This window comes from Hippichthys cyanospilos, chromosome 2 (genome assembly GCF_059441005.1).
Source record: "Hippichthys cyanospilos isolate Australia breed blue-spotted pipefish chromosome 2, RoL_Hcya_1.0, whole genome shotgun sequence".
NCBI lineage: Eukaryota > Metazoa > Chordata > Actinopteri > Syngnathiformes > Syngnathidae > Hippichthys > Hippichthys cyanospilos.
The window spans coordinates 1,197,138-1,202,500 of record NC_142370.1 but is presented as its reverse complement, the minus strand read 5'-3'; the positions used below and the strand labels follow the sequence as shown (position 1 = coordinate 1,202,500).

The 5,363-nt window shown below is 40.1% G+C and overlaps 1 long non-coding RNA gene across 2 annotated transcripts in view; it reads left to right on the top strand.

Moving 5' to 3' along the window:
* LOC148426823 (uncharacterized) overlaps positions 1-4,483 on the top strand; it is a 19,151-nt gene extending 14,668 nt beyond the window's left edge. For both annotated transcript variants that reach the window (XR_015864846.1, XR_015864845.1), the window contains exons 2-4: positions 467-499; positions 2,010-2,046; positions 4,024-4,483. This is a non-coding gene — a long non-coding RNA (uncharacterized LOC148426823). The remainder of the gene's footprint in view (positions 1-466; positions 500-2,009; positions 2,047-4,023) is intronic.
* The last annotated feature ends 880 nt before the right edge of the window (positions 4,484-5,363 follow it).

Here is a 5,363-nt window from a genome sequence, read left to right as displayed (position 1 = left end):
GTAAAGAAAGAAATAAGAGGATGATGTTTTAGTATCTGCGTGATTTGCACCCTGACTGAAAGAGTTACTGTAACACTGTAAGACCAATAGCATATCTATCGCCGTGTTAACTTTGAGCGTTGGACTCTGCCCCCCTCTGCTTACACTCAGCTCAAGTCTCGTCGTTTCAAAGGTAAAAGCTATTTATCCATTGTATTTATTATATAATGCAAGTGGACAGCAGATTATGTCACTCAATTTTAATATATGTATACAGTGTGTCGTTTTTACCTAAGGCTTCGACGCGCGTTGCACGCATTCACGAATTAACATGGGTTTGGATTGCCCGCTATACGAGCAATTCGAGATACGAGCGTAGCCGCTGAACGGATTAAGTTCGTAACCCGGGGGCCCACTGTATATATATACGTATATAAAACTGTGTTATGAGTCAAATATTAACAAATCAATTTCTTTGCGTCTACAGATTCTGCTGTAGGACTGTTCTTCTGATCCTGAGGTATGTGCAAATTGCCAACCGATTTACTTAGCCTCATTTAATTTTAAAGAATTGCGGCAATTTTGAGATGACATGTCATTGAAAAGCTTCTGCTTTATTAAAAGTAGATTTTGCTCCTACGTTGAATGAGTGTTCAGTATAAAGTACAGATCGGTTTGATGACACCTCGTAAAAGTATGTGTGGTGTTACGGGTGGGGTCACTCAGGGGTCTTGCTCTCTGTTGTGTTTCGTTTTTCCTGTGTTTCCTGCCATCTTTTGTTTAGGTGTGCCCCAGCAGTGCACGAATTGGTCGGCTCCAGGAAGGCCCACGATTGGCTGCTGCTGATTGGAGGTCGCACACCTGCCATATATTAAGAGGAGACGGCAGACAGCTTTCGTCTCTCCTTCGCTTCCAACCAGCCATGCATTTGTACCAATTGTCTTGAAACCGAGCAGTAGGGGTGAATCGCCGTTTTTGTTGTACATTTTCTTTCATCCTGTTTTTGGAGCTAGGGAGGTAAGCTTATTGTCTTTTTGTTGTTTTGTTTGCTAGGTTAGTTTGGTTATTGCAGAGATTGTTTTGTTTGTTATTTTGGCCTTGGTTCACCCTGAGTTAATTGCTCCACTCTTTTAGTAACCCTTTTGTAATGTAAATAAATGTATCTTTTGTTTCCAAACCTTTGGGTTATCGGCTGGCTGCTTGGGAGTTGGGGAAGGCGGGGCCCATTACTCATGTTATGTCCTAGACCCTAGACTGGGACGTAACAGTGGTCTCTATTGTATTGATTTGGAAACCGTCAATTATGCAAAGCCTTATGAAATATCCACACGCGGGACATCTTTTGGTCAAATACAGTCATAGCTTCTAGAATCCTCAAAATAAAATCAAAGTAGTTTTCTTTGCGTCAGAATAATTGTGCATCAAATTATTCTAACAAGACTATGGGGTAATGGGGTTGACCATCCATTTAGTTATGTATATATTATATTTTTTAATAATTGCAGTAAATCTAAAATAAAAATTCACATTTTAAAAATGCTCTTAGTAGCACTTTACATGTGTCACTTTCAATTTTTTTTTAACTCTCATCCTTCATGTAATACTGGAGTACATATAAAACTATTGGAGAAATAGGAAGCCAAGCATGGTTTGAAAGTTTGGTGCATCATGCATCATCTTTATTTGGACAAGATCAATTAGAGGGTGTTTCTGTGCAGTGGTAGAGTGTTTCCTTATGGTGATTATGATGAAGCATGCTTGAGCAATACCGTAGCTCACAACTCCCCCTCACATTTTACAGGATACAAATTACCGGCAAAAAACTATATCAACGTGTACATTTTGTTATTTGTTGTTAGCTGCCTAGTTTAATGTTTTCATGATAATAAAAGCATACAATTGTACATATGAAACTGTATGCATTGAGGACATTGTGACATATTCACTCCTAGACCCGAGTAAAAAAATCTACATTTGGGTTTTGAGTTGAAATGTTCACTTCATTTCGGTGTTGCTTTTTGTGCCTACAGATCCTGTTGTTGAATCCCGCATCTCTACAAACTTGAGGTGTGTGAAAATTACTTACACATTTTCAAAATAGGCGCATGCCATTTGGAAGAATTGTGGCAACTATGGTGACGTGCCTTAAAAAGGACCAGCGGTATTCAAAAAAGACATTGGTCATCTCGAATGAGAGTTATGAATGTACTCACTGAGCATAGTTTGGAATGAGCAACATTTGGTGTAGAAAGTGCAATTCTATTACTCCACTTTATTCACTGTTCAATAAACCTCATGTGTACAAATGCCTTGCAATAACAATCAGTGTTCACACACTTGAAACCTCCATCCATTTCTGTAGCTGCTTATCCTCACGAGTGTTGGACGCTTGAAACAATGCATATTAATATCCCACCAATGAGTTTGTGCCCGCCACGTGCTGACAATAGATTCTAAGGGTATGTATACATGAGACAATAAAATCTCTGAGTCTTTGATAAACCTTGCGCAAAAATATCACAGTATCGAAATTACGGCTGTAATTTTTCCATGGTATGCCAATCGTATTTGATTTTCCCAAAAGTGTATTGTATATTCAGTACATTGAGAAATGTGTACCATGTTTAATACACAAAAATAAATGCATAGACATTTTAACATACCTGTGTTTGTTCATAGTTTCCAATCAACGGTAAGTTGCACCACACTGCCATTAATGTCCACTCGAAGGCACACTAGTTAAAAAATCGTTCCGTAAAATGAGATTGTTTTCTAAAAAAAATTGTTACCTATAACACTTCAAATTATACAGAATGTCATTTTGTTTTATTGTCTTGATCATAAATTTGTGGTTTGGATCAAATGTGATCATTTCTGTTTGAGTTTGGGAGGCATCTGAGTAAGACGCCCAAACTACCTAAATTGCGTAAAAGTTCAAAATTCAGCATATTTATTGATTACACACACAAATGTGCCATGACCTCCAACGTGCTGTTTGTTTCCTCGTTATCTTCAGTGCTTGTTAACAAGGTCAAACAAAAACTGTTGATTGCCATCAAAGGCGACGTGTTGAGACAACTCTGCAAAAAGCCAATCGTATTCTGCACTGTTTGGGTAAAGATTAACAAACGCTAATTATTGGTAATAGGTTGCATTTGCCATTATTGAAACCTCAACTTTTGAACACCGCAGTAAACCTCTCAACATGGTGTTTGGCCCATGCCTACTCGCGCTACTATTATCAGCTGCATTACCGTGTGGTTCGGTGCCTGCCTTATGTCCTGTTGTCACACTCTGCAGCGCATTGTGAAAGCGGCTGAAGGGATCATCGATGTGTGTGTGTGTGTCTCTCACTCCTACTCTGCTGGACATCCACAACACACGTCTCACCCGAAGATGTTAGGATGGGGGGGGGTGGCCTCTTTCGCCTGCTGGCAATCGTGAAGATCGCATGGTCCCTGGCAGTGTCTGATTTTGTAAATGCAACCCAAATAGTTTAATACATTTTTGAAGCAAACGTAATAGTAATACAAATAATAGAAAATAAATATACAAAGAAATAATAGCAATAGTATATAACTGAAAAACATGACTGCAAGAAAAAAAATGTGGGATATTTCAATAGAAAATTCAACAAAAATAGTTAGAACCGTTATTCAAGTCCCATGCACTTAACTGTTCATTTAAATCACTTACGAGAATTGACAAATGAACAAGATAAAGTTTTGTCATTATTTTTTATTTTTGTAAATCTGACTGTTACTGTTTTAACGTACTGATAGTTCTGCAATCTGTCAGGATATTAAACTCATCCATCTCCTGACTGTTAATTTCTTAAAGTTTGGCGGCCTGGAATAAAAGCCTAAGCCATGTGGCCCGGGCCGTAGTTTGCCCACGCCTGATTTAGAACGCTTCACTTTGAATGTTTTACCTAGTTGTTTGGGTTTCATTATTCCGGCACTTTAAAATTGTCTCGTAAATGAAATGCACTATGCACATAAACTTGCCTTCAATATTATTAAAACGTGTGTATTTTATTTTCAGAAGACCTTCTCCACCTCACCCCAAACACCCCTCTTTTTTGCTGCTCTACCTTTTTGTCTCTTCCTATTTTCTACCTAATCCCGTCAGTTTAAAAGCATGCCGAGGAAGAACAAAAAATCTTTAGCGGCAAAGTCTTGCTGGCAGCGACGCCGTGGCTCCCAAGCAACTCTTGCACGCTCTGATGATTTTTGTTCTAACGAGGCACCAATATCAGAGATTGATTCATGCCTGGGTGTTTCACCCATTTCAGAGATTGATACATGCCTGGGTGTGTCACCCATATCAGAGATCAATACCTGCCTGAATGAGGTAATTTCAGAGATTGATACATGCCTGGGTGTGTCACCCATATCAGAGATTGTTATCTGCCCAAATGAGGCACCCATATCAGAGATGGCAACATGCCCGACTGAGGCACCCGTGTTCAAGATTGATGACAACTGTGCCGATGAAGCACACGGTGAGCGTGGTGGCGGAATGGCTCTCGTGCAACATATGGTAACGTATGTGTTGGCTTCTCACAGCCAAGCGCATTGGAGATATGGCAAATGGAAAAACAGCCAGTGTGTGACCAACTCTGTTATATTTCTGGCATTCCTGCAGGAGTTAGATCACCTGACCAGCTCTCAGCTTGATCTTGTTCTCAAGCAAGGCCATGAACTATATGTAAGTATTATAACTACGTTGCAAGCAGAAGGGCGCTTTGTTCACCGTTTCCTGACAATTGATGAGGTTCCAGGCATTGTAAGCGGGTTTGCAAAGCAGCACATGTTGATAAAGGGTCTTCCTTCGTGTGGTATGTTGACCTCTTTCCTTGGTGAAGTGTATTATCTAAATCTTCGAGATAGACTTCAGTGCTTGACTTCAGGTATAAACTTTGCTCTTTTGATTATGCAATCACTGTGCATAGCTGTTTTTCGAAACCGTGATGGCAGATTTGGGTTTTTTGATCCTCACAGCCGAGGACGTGACGGACTACCTGTTCAAAACGGCACAGCCGTTGTATTGCTTTTTACATGCTTGAATGACCTGACAGATACATTGATTAAATCTTTCACTATGTCGAACGCCAATTGTGATTCTCAGTATGAGATGATACCCCTTAGCTTTGCATCTGTGGATGTTACTGCTGATGACCATGAGATGGTGCCTTGTGCAGAGCGTCCTCCATTGACGTTGCAGTTTGAATGCGTCGACACAAGCCGAGCGGTTGCTGAGACCACGACAAGTTCACGTTCAAACGAATCTGTGCCCCACTTTGCAAAACGCCGTCATGATCTGACAGATAACACTGATGGGTTGATTTTCCCAATGTCTAAACCTCTGCCAGACTTGTCAAA